We start from the raw sequence: 16250 nt of genomic DNA, 5'->3' as shown, positions 1-16250 counted from the left end.
ATAAAGAGGGTGGGAAAGATGCCGTGACTCAGTTTTACTGCTGATAGTGATGGTAGATCAGTTCCACCCATGTCACTTCGAGGTCAACTGACTTAGCAAAAAATCATCTCCCATGCCTGGGCTGTGAAAGATTCCAATCTGTCTGAGCATGTCTAAAAAATTGAAAGTGTAGGCATTATAATCCAGAAACCTCTTCTAAAGCCATATCACTTTGGAATCCAGCTCACTGAGTATAACACAACATGGAAAGAGTCCTTTGTCTTCTTGGATCTTCTTCACTACTAAAACCCACCCAGCTCTGGCAGTCTAGAGGACTTCATTTCTGAAGCCTGGTGGTGTGCCTGTCTGGTCATACCATGCCATCCAAGCAACAGGAGAAACTATGGTGTCTGCTGGAATGGCTGCTGAGAAAAATCCCAATCTGACTTCAGTGCCAAAAATTGTTGTGTCTCTCCAAAACAGCTGTGAATTGCTTTTCTCCTGGCCTCTGAGACCATGTAATTGATTATATTTTCCTCTTCCCATTGGCTGCTAGAGCCAACTTTTGTTTCTGGCAATACTATAGACCAGATAACCTGAAAGACCCTGCCAATAAAAATGACTAAAATGTTGAACTAAGAAAAAAATAGACTTATGACTGCATTGGTGAAGTGGCCCAAAAGAAAGGAATCCACATAGGCCAAAATTAAAGTGAAAGCAGAAACCCAGAAGTTAAACAAGTGCCAATGCCAGCTTTTCCTCTGAGGACTTCTGCTAAACCCTGAAGGCTTTGAGTTTCCACCAGACCAGTTGCATGGGGTGTGGAGGACTGGAGGTTAAAATACATCGCAGGGAGCAAGAGCTACACAACCTTAGCCTGAAGACAACTGAAAAATAAGCCCATTTCCCACCTCACAGAAATGGGCAGCACAGAAATTTGCCTGTCACAACCTTAGAGCAAAGTAGAAAAATAAGAAAATATTTTGAGAATTTACACCATTGAATTTCAAAGTCACCTACCTATGTGATGCAGGACACTTAGCAGAGAATTTTATTGAAAGTGGTTCAGTTAAAGAGTATGTGTGCCTAAGATGTCTGACAAAAGCAAATGTAAACTCTCTTAGGAAGAGCATTACTTTAATCTAGACATTAATGAATTTCATTATTAAAAAGTATATGAGCTCCGAGTAAAGGTAGTCACAAAATACTCATGGAGACAAAAAGAAAATGGGAGAGTCAACCAAAACAACAGACAGCAGGAAATAACCATGAAGACTTCAGATATTTGAATTTTTAGATTCAGAATATAGCATAATTATGTGTGTGATCTTAAAAAAAAATAAGAAAAAGAAAGGGACTTGAAAATAGGATTAAGGAACATCAGATTATAAAAAACACACAAAGTAGATTATTAAAAGAACCAAATAGAAGTTTAAGAAATAAAAATCTCAATAGACAGAGTAAATAGAATAGATATAGCTGAAGAAAGAATTGGCAAACTGAAAGATAAATCCAAAGAAACTATCCTGAATTCAGCTAATGGAGTAAAAAAGAACAAAATATTTTTTTAAAAGAAATAAGACATAAAAAATAAAGAAGGTCTGCCATTTTTTCAACCAGAGTTTCAAGAGCCAGAAACTAGTTGAAAAGACAATGTTAAAGAGAGAATGACAGAGCACCTTCTAAGTGGTGATCCCCATGAGCAGAGTGCACTCTGACATTTTAGCTCTTGGATCTTTTGGATAGCACCAAGACGATAAAGCCAGACTCATTAGAAGTTACCTGTAGTAAAAAAGGGGTTGATGCTTAATCAGTGGCTGGTCAGGCCTCAAAAGATCTCCCAAAAAAACCCAGCAGGGCAACAGGTATAAACGCCTGAGGCAGAAAAGGTGAAGTCTAGTGGCTTCAGCAGTCACACCTATGCCATATTGCAGACCCTCAAAAATCCTGGGGTAAGTTTGCCAAGACTTCAGAAAGGACATGATGACACTGAATGTCTGCGATTTTACTGCTAAGGGTTTAGAAGTCAAATTACAGATATAGCAATCCAAAATCCCTGGATTATACTTTCCAAGGGGTCAGAAAAGTATAAAATGGAGAAATTTTTATCATCTTCTCTTTCACCTCTTCATATTCTCTTTGCTATTCTCTGGGCCTAAAATTCCCCCCTTTTTCCTCTAATAACTTAGATTTCCCCTAATAACCACATGCCCATCATAGCACTTAATCTACCTCAGAGAATTTTAATCTTTTCATAATCTATTTAACTGTCTGTTCCCTCCACTTCTAGCTTCAAACTGTATGTTCCTATAAAATACCTTATAGTATTAGTCTTTGTAGCTTTAGAATCTCTTGGGATTCAATGCCTTGTATATAGTTCAGTATGTTCAAGAAATATATATATTCCTAGCTATTACACCCTAATGAGTCAAAAAGGCTAAACTTTGCTCTTTGGATCATAAATTAAGTATAAGGAGAATTGTAATCATTAATTGAGCATAAAGAGAATTGCATTTACTTGAAAGCAACAGACAAAAAGGGCTTAAGAATAGCACAAAGGAATGAAGTAAATTGCATTCTGAAGCTAAAAGAATTAAATAAATTTTAACATTTCTTGCATTTCTCTTACTGTCTTGATCTAAGTGATTTTGCTAAGAATTAATTTGCTTCCAAAATTGTTGAAAGATGATTAGCATTCCTTATTTTCCAGGCTGCATGAATTTTATAAAACTTCTTTTTAAACTTTTCTCCCCCTGAGCCTCCCAGGCCTCCACAGCTGGATGTGTTTTGCCTGCGTGGAATCAAACAGTATTAATGCCTCCCATCAACTGGAGCTATCATTCAACACACATATTTTCCAACCTGAAAAAAAACATTAACACTTCACCAGATTCCTCATTAATTACAGCAGACGGTTTTGAAAAAGCTGGTGCTCTTCTGGTAGGTAATGTGAACCCCAAGAACGGAGTTAGAAAACAAAATATAAACATAAACATAAAGATCATTATTCCCTACAACAGTAATCCCTAAATTATGCCCTAAGAGAGGTGAATAATATAATAAAATCAGGGGTATATTTATTATTTATTTTAGTATGTTTTCATTTTGATATCACTTCAAACTTACAAACTTTGCAAAAATATTATGAAGTCCAGTATACACTTTATACAGGCTTACTATTTGTTAACAATGGCCCCATTTGCTCGCTCTCTCTCTCTCTCTCTCTCTCATTATATATATAAATCATATGAGAGTAAGTTACATCATGGCCCTTTACCCTTAATACTTCAGCACGTATTTCTAACAACAAAGACCTTCTCTTATATAACTGTGGTAGGCAGTTAGACAGACATGAGCAGAGAAAGGTCGATGGGCCAGATACCGAAGGTCACCAGGGCAGACAGGCCCTGGTGCCTTGAAATGGGCAAAACTGCACAAACAAGAACCGCACCCCCAGGGTAAGCTTTCCTCCCCAGCACCTCACTGGCCATGGTTTAAATCCCCTGGTCTTTCATGTCGCTGGTCATGCAGCTTGGACCCTCCCCTGACCTTTTATCCCCTGGCATGTCAATAATCATGTGGTCGAGTGCCTCATATGACTCCCTGGCACACCACTGCCTTAACTATCAGCCCCTACGAATAACATCTAGGCCTCAGTTGGGTTCCAGCTCCAGGCACAGAAAAGCAGCAAAACCAGATGGAGAAACGAAGCCATGGCTGTCGTCGGGGCCTTGTGCAATGACTAGTGACCCCCTGCCCTAGCGCCTACCAATCAGTGGAAAGAGTGACCCTGAAAGGACACTCCTGGAAAGCTGATAAATATTCTATTTCGATCTCCCCCGAGACGTCCCCTAAAATCCCCTCCCTTTAAAGCTCTTTGGATGAGGACCCAGTGCAGCTCTGTCTATGGTAAGCCCTTTGCCTTTCCCCACCCCCTTCCCTCAGGCACATTTTCCCTGCCTCTCTCCTCCTAAGCTCCCAGGGCCCTTCTTTTGCCTCTGTAACTTGTTTCAGGAACACAAGCCCAGCTGACTCACTGTTCTACCCCTGTGACTTCCTAAATAAACTTTCTCTTATAGTTTGAGTCTTGGCTCTAAATTTTTTCTTAGGCAGAACTCAAGTACCAAGTTGCTGAACTGAGGTCCAATCACTGGTAACATTCTGATACCGTGTTAGCCACCAACATAACCACGGTGCAATTATTAAAATCAGGAAATTTAACATTGACACTATTATCTAATCATGGTTTATATTCAAATTTTGCCAACTGCCACAATAATATCCTTTACAGTGCGTTTTTCTTCCCAAACTCAGGATCAAAGCCAGCATCACATATTGCATGTAATAGTCATGTCTCCTTAGTGTCCTTTAATCTGGAATAGTTACTCTGCCTTTCTCTGTTTCATCCTTATTTTTAAGGGTCTAGTCCAGTTATTTTGTGGAATGTTCCTCAAATGCAGTTTGTCTGCTGAAAAATTCATGATTGCAGTCAGAATATGCACTTTGGGCAGAAATGCCACAAACGGTTTTACATCAGAGCAGAAGGCCCCTGATACTTTGGCCCATTATTGGTGACATTAATTTTAAAAAGTGTTTATTTAACCACATCAGTAAATCAAGAAGTAAGTGATACAAATAGAGATTTTTATGAAAGCTTACAAGAAAATGAACCAAATATAGGAAATGTGTGACATTGAGAGAGGTAGCATATACTCACACTGGCCCCTTTTGATAAATAGGCGGGAAAATAGATGAGTCCTTAGAACCAGAATGAAAGAGACCTGTGGGAGACAGGGACATTTGCATATTAAGGAAAAGCAAGCTGCTAATAGCTTCAGAGGATATGTAATAAACTGGGGTCATTTTTAAAAAATTAATTTGAATTCCCCTAGATTCCTTTTCCGGAACATAATTATGTTTATAAGTCATAACTGCTTCATGACAATGGAAATTTTTTGTCCGTTTCTGGCAAAAAAAAGTGATTTATTTTTAAATTTCCTTTGGTCCAAAAGCTTTTAATTTTAAAAGGGTTGTAAGAATATGTCCTATGACACAGCTTTTATAGCAAAATTATAATATGTGTGAATAAACATAAAAATATAGTATATAGATTAATATGTATGTATATGTGGACTAGTACAAATACACATATTTTAATGTCTATCAAAAAATGGAAAATTTGTTTCTTTCTGCTAATAAAAACCATAATCCACAAAGCTAACTCAGCTAAAATCACCTTGGTTTGCCACTTTTCCCAGTTATGAAGTTTCCATGTGTAACAGGCAGCATTTTCATGTACAAATGATACTCAGAAATCTCCTGTGGTAGTTTTATTCTATCCCCACAATTGGATAGAGCGCAATGCTATTTAGAGTAAAGTAGAAGGGAATTTCAATACATTACAGCGTGCAAACTGTAATTTCAATCCCAATTTTCAGAAATCGTTCTGCTAGAAAAAATAGCTTCACTGCCAGGCTCAGCCCATGCTCTTTTTATGCAACCCTCTCGGCGTGTAGACATGAAGACTTGCAGTGCACACAGAAGTTACTTCCTTTCTTGTTTGGGTAAGAGCTCAGTTCACTCAGCACTGAAGCGGGAGGTGAAGAGATCTTTTTTTCAGATGATCCCGTGGTGGCAAGAAGCAGGACAAGGAGTTACACTTTTCGGTCTTCATCCTTATCATCCTTCAAAACTCAAAGACGTGAATTTTAATGAGACTAACTCATGTGCAAGTCACCATTGGAAAATATGGGATAGAATTATAAGAAGAAGACATCCCACCACGTGAGCTGTTTAATATCACCTAAGGATTGTGAAACAGAACAAATATAAATAATTTTTAGATGAAGTTGCCATAAAATACTACAGTAATTAGCAAGCCACTCTGTGAGAGAAGGCATCTTACACAGATTTGTAAAAACAGGGTGGTAGAGGAGCCGGTTGACTGAGCTCTGTGTGTGTCCCGACTTGTGAATCCTCCTAGACATTTAATCCCCAGGGAAATGGATTTTTTTTTTAAATAGTTCTGTCTTAGACATCAGCAGACAATCTTTCTACCCTTCGAAACTTCTGGCATGGGGTCTAAAGGTAAGGGACATTCACGACCAAATGAAGAACATTTCTAACACATTGTTGTTCTAACAGGTTTCCTTGTGTCCCATCCACTCTACACAATTATGCACTTTCTCTTTGGATCATCTTTCAACAGCTGAGCCCACATAAGTGTTCCGCCAGAAGGACTCATGGAGAAACTTGGCCATGGCCTTGTCTTTACAGCTTCTGGTTCCTGAGAAGATAAGAAAACTTGGCCACTTCTTCATGTCAACTCACTTGATCAGATGGAGAAATGAGTGAATTATTCCGTCATGAAGTGAATCACTGGCAGAGGAAGCAATGGCTGACTCTTGGATCCAGCTCATTACCCTTCCTGTGGGCCTTGCATGTCACATCCGTGAGAAAACCTGTATAAAATGCACAGCAACACCATTAACCAGGGAGTGGACGATTCGGCACCAGCTCCTCACGAGCTACTGCTACTCACAGAAGGTTCTGTGGGAGCCTTAAAAAGAACCCTATTTATATAGGAGGCCTTACAGGAGAGCTAGCTATTTTTACTCTTTTATTTTTATCTCTATGGAAAAGGCAGGAAGCTGTTTATATGAGAATTGCTGCTTGTTGCCACGGGTGAAATGCAGTGAGGCTGAAGAAAGGATAGAACAGGCTAAGGCATAACAACAGATATGAATATATGTAAAAGAAATGCTGCAACCCCTATAGGCAGGAAGCCACAGCTCTTTAAAGCAGTTACTTCTTTTTTGAAAGCAGTTCCTCCAGTTAGGAACTTTGACTGGTTTTCACACAGATCGCAGAGACTAATCTGAAAGAAAACTACATTCCATGCTGTTTGAAGTGAGATGAAATAGATAAGTCCACGTAGTTTAAGAACTGAAATGTACCAGACTTGTGGTCAGTTAGGTTCTTGCAAAGTGGAAATCATTGCATATTTTCCTTGTGATAGCCTCCTCTTCGGAGGTCATGAAAATAACATTGACCTTAAATGGTCAATGTGAGCATCCCTGTGCCCACAAGAGCAACACCGTGTGGTTTGAATCTGATGTTCTCTTTATAACTGATGTACAACCTCACTTTTCTAATCTAAAAAGAAAGTAGACATAGAAAGCAGAAAAGATGCCTATCGACGGCCTGGCCTCCGGGCCTGATCTCAGAGCAGGAAAAAACAACTTAGACAATGAGGCTTTGAAGTGGTTGTTTCTTTATGAATCTAAGGGACCACTTGAATCTCTCGCATATTTTAACTAATCCAGGTCCTGAAAAAAGAGTTTTGGAAGCGATTCAGATATGGCGAGCCCCCTAAGCCTAACATTTCCACAGCTGACACGATCTGTTGGCTTGTGAGCTTGACGTTAAAAATGTCTCCAGCGTAAACCCCACAGGGGCCTGGTGCACAAAACAGTCCCTCTCCTCTCCTCCTCCCACGCTCCTGGGTGCTGCCGTCCAGAGGGGACTGGGAACTGCGAAAGAAACTGATTCAACCTCCCATTGTGGATTTAACTTCTAAAGCAACAAAATCAGAAGTGTGCTAGTAGAGGCAGAGGCCGCTCCTGGCGGGGTCTCTCTTTCAGTAATTCATTCTTGGTAGGCTTGTTTATAACAAAGAAAAAATGAAAGACAATGAAATCATCTATTTTTAAGAGCTAGTTAAATATGTTATGGTCTAATGAGCCAATTGAAGATGACCCAAGAGTTTAAAATCCATGAGGTAGATGGTATGTATCGATATGAAAAAATAACCAAGACATTGTTAAGGGGGAAAAAAGCAACTTGCAGGTTAACAGGAATACACTCAGTCCATTTGTGAAAAAAAGAGACATATGTATTTTAAACTTTCTGGAAAATTATGGAATACATAGCTGGCAGTTGTCACTCCAGGCCGGGGTCTCTCAGTAGAGGCCCGAATGACACTTTGGGCTGGTTAATTGCTTGTTCTGGGGGCTTCCTGAGCATTGAAGGATGTTTTGCAGCAACTCTGGACCTTTCTGCTAAATGTTCTCAGCAAACCCCCCACCCCCAGGATGACAATCTAAATGCCTCCAGGCACTGTGTCCCCTGGGAGTCAAAATTGTCCCCCAGTTGAGAAGCACTGCTGAGGAGTGAGGCTGGAGGGAAGATTTTACTTTTCATCTCTCCTATTCTGAAACATATTTTTTGTTTCTTTGTTTGAATTTACCATGAACATGTTCTACTTTTATAAGAAAAAAAAAAGTTATTATTTGGTTAATAAAAGGAAAAAAGTTTCCAGGTTCACCTCAGGCAGGAGTCATATATAATCTGTTGGGAGGGGGAAGAGGGGGATGAAGTGTATAACTAATAAAAATACTCAATAAAAGTGTGTTGCCATTTTGATTGATTTAGTGGCTTCATGCAGTACTTTTACTCCAAAGAGCTTAAAGCTTTGTAAAAAAAAAAAAAAAAAAAAAAAAAAAAAAAAATTCAGAAAATACATTCTGAAATTTTTATACCCATCAAATAACAGCAGCAAAAAACAGTAGGGAATATGGCAGCCCAAACCCAGCAATTTAATGAAGGGCATTGGCATTGCATTCAGGGTTAAGAATGTGTTCCTGCCCGGTAGAGCCAGCCCTCAGCAAGACTTCGAGGAATGTGCAATAGGCCTCCAATACCGTTCCATCCTCTTCTGCCACCGGCTCGATCATCTTCATTTATTTACTCAAATACACAGGAAGACTGTATCAGACACTGAATTCTTTGGGATTTGAGAAGCATCAACAGCTTTGGAGCAGATTAATTGATGGTTTTATCCTTGCCAGCAACCTCTGCACTTTAACACGCTACTCAGAGACAGGAACGTTCTTCTGGGGCAACTTCAGAGACCAGTGTCTCCTGGCAGGAGCTGCCAGGGGAGCAGGGCTGCCTGCCAAATGCTACCACAAAGCAGCTGCCGGTGCTGGCGGGCGAGGCCAGGCTGCTCCTGAGGAAGGGATGCGAAGCGTGCAACCCATGAGAGGGGAGATGGCCATGCGGTCTCCCCTGGAAAGAGGAATTGCAGAAGATGGAGAACCTACAATCTTCATTTAAAAATAATACTTTATTGATTTTTTAAAATATATATTTTTAAAGATTTCAGAGAAGCAGGGAGAGGGAGAGAGAGATAGAAACATCAATGATGAGAGAGAATCATTGATCAGCTGCCTCCTGCAGGCCCCACACTGGGGATCCAGCCCACGATCCAGGCATGTGCCCTTGACGGGAATCAAACCCAGGACCCTTCAGTCTGCAGGCCACCGCTCTAGCCACTGAGCCAAACCAGCCAGGAACTTAAAACCTTTTGCAAGGGAAAAGAGAACCAGTTTGGCCAAACGGAGGGGAAAGCAAGCAACACATGGAACGAGAGGAGGAGATGAGAGGGAAGGCGGGGAAGAAGGAGAACAACAAGGCTGAGCAAAGTGGAGTGAAGAGGAAGAGGCTCAGGTAACGAGGAGCGAAGGGCAGTGCCCGCGGCTGGTGTGCAGGGCTGGGAAGCAGGGAAGCTGGGGACGGAAACTTGGAGCAACTGGAAAAGTGTGTGAAGGCCAAGGGTGTTTCCTCAAAGCACAGACCAGTGGTGAGTGGTGAGGGCGGGGCTGATGAGGTACCATTCCTGAAAGCCAGAGGCATGAATAAGTAGGTTCTACTTAAAAAAAAATAAAATTTAAAAAAATGCATCCGTCTTCTTCCAGTCACCACATTTTAACTCCACGGTGTTTATCCATTACTCAGCTTTGACTTTCCTTGGTGCTCAGCCAAGCCTTGAACTGCCGGTCCCTTCTGGGGGTGGTGAGGATAATGAGGGGTGTTCTGTGGCTGAGCTTTGTCGCTGGTGCCTCCCTCTGGGAGGGTGTGTGCTCCCTTCGCTCTGCTCCATAAAAGATACTGTCACATGGGAAGGCTGCCTGTGTGTGGCCCTGGAGCCCCTCCAGCCTGCGCCTTCATAAGAACAGCGGCAGCCAGAAAAGGCAGAAAATGGATTATAAACCTCACTGTTAATGTTGGGAGGAGCAGCAGCCATGGTGTGGCTGCTCTTTTTATTTTTTCTTCTTCTTTTTTTTTTTTTAACAGAAGCAAAAAGAATGAATGTTTTGGGCTGTCTGTGAAATTAGCCATCTTTGCAAAAATTGTTCTTCCTGGAACCTCAAGGCAGTTGTGATGTTGACTTTTGAAAACATTGGTGGTCTTACTATTTAGAAAATCATAAAATCAAGAATTTTTCATTAAAAAATAAGCAAGTCTCTTTTTTTTGCCTCCCTCTTAATCTTATTTATGGCCATATTTAAATAATTGACCTAAAATGGAAGTGTTAAGAATTATGAAATTGCAAACTAGAAGCGCCCTTTACATAACCTGCTTCTAGCAGGGCGCTCCTAATCTGCGAGAAATAGAGTTTCTGAAGCCACTTTCCATATTCTGAGTTAAGCAGAAAATGCAGGTTTACTTTCAGTACTGTTGCAAAGGTAATTGAAATGTCAAGCACCTTCGATTCTGCCTGGAATTATATTAATGTAAAGGGGCAACACTGGTTGTCTCTTGCAGATCAGGCTTTCTCCAAATGGGGAAAGGAAAGGAAGGTGACAGAAAGGAGGGAAGGAGGGAATAAGAAGTGGAGGGAGGGAGAGAGGAAGAGAGAGAAGGAAGGATGGAGAAAGGGAGGGAGGCAAGAGGAAAGGAACAGGATTTGGCTCTAGACCTGAATCAGTCTTTGTTCAATTGGCCTCAACAAAACTCAATAGGCCTCAGTTTTCTCATCTGTAAACTGGGCATTAGGCCATGCCGTGCTCCTATGAGCACTGAGAATAATCTATGCAAGCACCCAGGTTACATAGTGCGGAATCACCAACATTTCTTAAAAGCTCACTATGACCTAGACACTGTGCTAAGTGCTTTGCATTGATTCATTCAAACTAACATGGCAAAGTTGACAAAATTATTATCCTCCTTTTCAAGAGGAGGAAATTGAGACCCAGAACAGTTTTTAAAACTTACCTTAGGCTGCCCAGCTAATGAAGTGAAGTTTCAACCAAGGTTATCCTATTGAGTCCATGGCTCTTCATTAAAAATGCATGCTCTTAATCACTCTATTACCCTAATACGTAATATGAATCTAATATGTCATCATTTCTGTCAATGCTATTATTCTATGTCATTGTTACTAAAATTGAAAAAAGAAAATGCCTACCAAATAAATGTATCATGTTTAGTAGCAAAATTCTTCAAACTTCAAGATCCATGGTGGTAAAATGGTTGGTTATCATCCTATATAATAAAAGGCTAATAGGCAAAATAGACCGAATGGTGGAACAACTGAACAACTGAACAACCGGTTGCTATGACATGCGCTGACCACCAGGGGATGCACACGGAACATGGTGGGCATTGGCTGTGGTGAGATGGAGCAGGTGAGTGGGGTGGAGCAGGTGAGCGGTGTGGTGCTGGTTGCAAGCCTCTGGTGGTTACTGAAAATACTTTGCTCCCACGTGCTTTGGTCCTGCCCGGCACTCGCACTCGCTGCCAGCACCTGGCGCCAGCCCCTGATCACTTGGCGCCCTCAGGATGCGAGCAGTAGCTGCTGGCCCTGATTGTCCCTGAGGGCTTCTCCACCTCCCCCTGCTCCTGAGGGTTGATCGGGGCAGCAGCCTCTGCTCACACCCACTGACAGCGCCAGCCCCACTTGCACCCACTGCTGGCGCTGGCCCCAGTCGCTCCGCACCGCACCATCAGCAGCTGTGAGCGGGGCCAGCACTGTCAGAGTGTGGGAGTGGCGGTGGCAGGAGTGGGGCCACCGACAGACAGGGGACCAGGGGCTGTGGCGGGAGGGGCTGGGCAGGGGCATGGAGGATGGGTTGAGATCCACCCCTGTGCCCTCTGCAGCCTCGCAGCCCACAGTTCCTTTCAAGGTGCACAAATTCGTGCACTGGACCCCTAGTTATTCTATATTGGGGGATTTGACATTTTATGTTCAATTATTAATTTAGTCACTAGAAAGACTGATAAAAAATGAACTTTCCACCATTCAATCATTCAGTCTTTTTCCCACTAATACTTTCATTCACCAACGCGTGCCAGGCAATATACAATCTGCTGCTATTTTAACAGATTCAAATATAGTGTTATTCTGAAACCACATTTTATTTATAATATATATTTTATATTCATTAAATAAAAAATGTTTTTTGATTCCTAAGTGAATGTTCAGAAATCACAAATCCTGATTCACTTCCCACTTCATTTGTGTTACTAACTAGTAATTCATTTATGTATAGCTATGCACCAAAATGCATTTTCTGAAATATATACAAGGTTTCATGCTTTCTCTGAGAATATTTAATCCAGATTGAATGAATAAGTGTAAAATAAATAACGAAGAGGAAAAATAACCCCCAAATAATCTTTACACACCATGGATTTTAGTACAAAAGTTATATAAGGCTCATAATAATCTTTCTCCCATATTCTGATATATAATTCTTATAACTCCAAATTGTAAAAGTTCAAAATTAAAAAGTTTCCTCTAACTACAACCATTTAGAATGCAATTAGCTAGAGTGGGTGGTCCAACCCCAACTGTCCAACAGCAGGTTATTCAGTTTATGGATTAACCGTTCTACCATTTTCTCATTTAATGCTTCCCTGCTTCTCTTCCTCTAGCTTCGTGCTTGTTTATTAACATGTGAAGATAAGCCGCTCCAAGAATAGAGTTGTTTGAGGTATAACTCATTGAACACTTGGACTCCTCATTAGAGGTTCTCATGGGGCTTGAATCAGAGGAAAGAAACAGTACAGTGAGTTCGCATTAGGTTTCACATATCAAAGTGAAAGAGCCTCCCTTCAATAGTTTGACTGTGCATGACATCTTTACAGCTGGAAACGCCATTAGAGACCATGAATTCCTACCTTCAAACCTCACAAAGGATGAAACTAGAGCCCAGACAAGATAGGTGACTCGCCCCTGGCCATCCAGTTAGAGAACATCACAGTCAGGATGAGAAACTAACCTATTCTTTTCAATCTCCCATTCTAACTTCTATCCAGACTCCTGTTTTCCCAGTACATTTTATTTCTTCAGGAGTTCATAGTAGTGAGGAATGGCATGAATGCAAATAAAACAATTATATTAATAATTACAATAAAATTCGTTTATTTGAATAATACTTTTGACTCTTTATTTCCCATTGACGTGTGTGCATTTAAAAATGTTTTATAATTTTCTGGGTTTGTTTTTGTTTCTCCACACCTTTACCAATACTAGGTGGTATCTTCCACTATTTTCATCAGAACCAATCACCAAAACCCTCTCTCTCTCTCTCTGTCTCTCTCTCTCAACTTCCATTTTCTTGTGCACTTTCCTGTATTAATTTGTAATACCCGGTGAAACAGTTAATTTTCTGTCAAATACTTTACTATTGCAAAAAAAAAACAATGCTGGAAATCTGGCATTCTGAAAGCTCTCTGATGGTGGTTCTGAAAGAGGCATTTCAGGCAAAGAAGGCAACCCCATACCTAGAGTTCACATCAATTCTGGTAAAGAACTATTGCCAAAGTAGAGGGTTCAATGTAATCAAACTGCAACCAAGTGGCTGGCTGGCCTCCTCACAGCAGTCTCAGCATCAGTCTCTTCTGTGAGTAGGTTGGGCATTGAGTGGTGGCACTATCCAGGTCAGCATGACCCCATGCATAGCCTCTATCCCTGCCATTACTTCCATGCTATTTGTAGTCTATTGTGTAAGAATTGTGTGACCGAGGACAGAGGCTGGCTTACCTATCCTGGAGGAGTCATCATAATCAACTGGTTATTCAAGAGCTCTTTGAGTTGATGCTCATTTGTGGACATTACTTTAAGACACAAAGATGGACACATTTTGTGCCTACTCCTATTTCTCCATAAATATGCATCTTCCCCAGATGTCCTTATCTCCAATTTCCCAGTTTTTCTCCTCTCCGGTCCCTGAACAACTAGTTATTCACTACTACCCAAGAATCCATACATATTGTATCTCTCCATAAAATATGAATAACTCAGTGCACTGCTTGCAGTTCTGTCCAATGGGAGGATTTCCCTCCATTGCTGTCCTTAAATCTATCCCTAAGTGGTACTGTTGTATGGCAGCAGTCCATTTATGGCAAGTACCAAGCCTAAGTTTATTGCTTCCTCTGTCTGTTGGTCATAGGGAATCCCCATGAGACCACAGATGTGAACTGAGTCACTACCCAGAGGCAGTAACTATGAACTCTGCGTCACATATTAATATAATTTCCACCAGAGGCCCAGTGCATGAAATTCGTGCACAGGGAGGGGGTCCCTTCAGCCCAGCCTGCACCCTCTCCAATCTGGGATCCCCCAGGGATCGGGCCTAAACCGGCAGTCGGACATCCCTTTCACAATCCTGGACTGCTGGACTCACCTGCCTGCCCACCTGGTCACCCTCAACTGCCCCCCCTGCTCACCTGGTAGCCCCACGCAGCCTGTTGTTCAGTCGTTTGGTCATCCCTCACTAACTCCCCTGCAAGCCTGGTCATAGGCAGGCATCTTGTAAGGGAGTGAGGTTTAATTCACATATTACCTCTTTATTACATAGGATGTGGCCCCCAAGGCCTGCTTGGGGCTCATTGCAAATGTATCATTTCCATCATAAGAGAAATCATTGCTATACCCACCTGAATGGATAATATTTAACTTATAATGTACATCATCAGAGTCATGATGTTCCACAGTCAAGTGCTCAGTCTCTACTACAACCCAGTAACACTGTAGTACCACCTTTCCAACAGCCAGGGTCTCTATGCTACAGAAACCATGATCTGGCTTTAGAACCCTATAAGCCTGTGCTGTGACATTACTTTAGGGATTCACATTAATTTCTCTAACACCATTGGGTATAAAATTTTTATAAACTTTGCCCTGGAAACTTTTGACTTTCGTAATATTCCCTGATTTAACGGTTGGCCATCTTGAGCCTGTCATTTAGTTTTTTCAAAGCTTCTAAAGCAATGAACTAAAGTCAGCTAACTTTTTGAGCATTAGAGTTGCTATTGCTTCTTTACCTTTCGAACCGACACGTAGGTTAATGCCCCTCCATCAACCTGTATCTTTATCCACCATCATCGGAAGTCATTGTGCTGCTCCTGCATGTCAGGGGGTCACCCCACTTACTGCCAATAGCAGTGCTCTTACCCCCATCTGACCTGTGAGTGGTCCGGCTCATTCACCTAAGATCTGAATGCCAAAGCCACTTCTCATATCAACCAAAAAGTTTCTATACAGGTAGTTTATTTAGGGAATTGACCCTAGGAAACGGGTGAGGAGAACTAGAAAAAGTGAAACAGGAAAAAGGGGAATGCTAATATAAAATTGCAGTATCCAGCTGGTTACAACTGATGGCTGTTGGGCCTTATCAGCCGAGAGTCTGGGAGAAGCCCTGTGGAGCAGAAAGCTGACCTTTGGACTCGGACTCCATCTCCCACAGGTCATGGGTTGCCCCATGGGGTGTGAACTACCTTCTACTCCTTCTGAGGCATACATGAGTGCCAACAGTCCAGGCTCTGCTGTCTGAAGAAAGTGAGATATGTACAGTGCAGGGAGGCCAAATATATGCAGGAAATTTGTGCAAGCTGGTTGCAGGAACAATGTTTAGAGTAAAAGATGGGTTAAAAGGATAGGTAGCCAAGCACAAGAGACTTCTCGTGCATATAATTCCAAGGTTATGTTGTCCTCTACAAGGAGTGAGTTACAATTCACTGAGATGGAAAAGACTGTGTATGCATTTCAATAGACAAGTCTGAACTTCAAAGTGGAGGTCAAGACTGGAGAATTAAATTTAAGAGTTGGCCATATAGAAGGCATTTTAAGACCAGATAAGTACATCAAAGGAGTGCGTTTAGATAAAGAAGAGATCAAAGGATTAAGTCCTGTGACAGTAAAATGTTATGGACCCAAAAAAGTGAAGAAATATCAAACAAAGAAATTGAGAAGGAGAAATGGTGGCTTAAGAAGAAAATCAAATTGTGGAGTTTTGGAAGATGAATAGAAAGGTGTTTCAAAGAAGAGGGAAGAATCAATTGTGTCAAATGTTGGATATAGGTCAAGTAAGACAAGAACTGAGAATTTGGATATAGCATCATGGAGGTCATTGGTGACTCTTGCAAGTAGTTTTTAAGTATACCACTGAGGGGCTGGGTGAAGTGCCTGATTATAGTGAGAA

This window comes from Myotis yumanensis, unplaced genomic scaffold (genome assembly GCF_028538775.1).
Source record: "Myotis yumanensis isolate MYYU_CA2020_CCGP unplaced genomic scaffold, mMyoYum1.0.hap1 SCAF_3, whole genome shotgun sequence".
NCBI lineage: Eukaryota > Metazoa > Chordata > Mammalia > Chiroptera > Vespertilionidae > Myotis > Myotis yumanensis.
Note: the sequence above shows the minus strand (reverse complement) of the source record.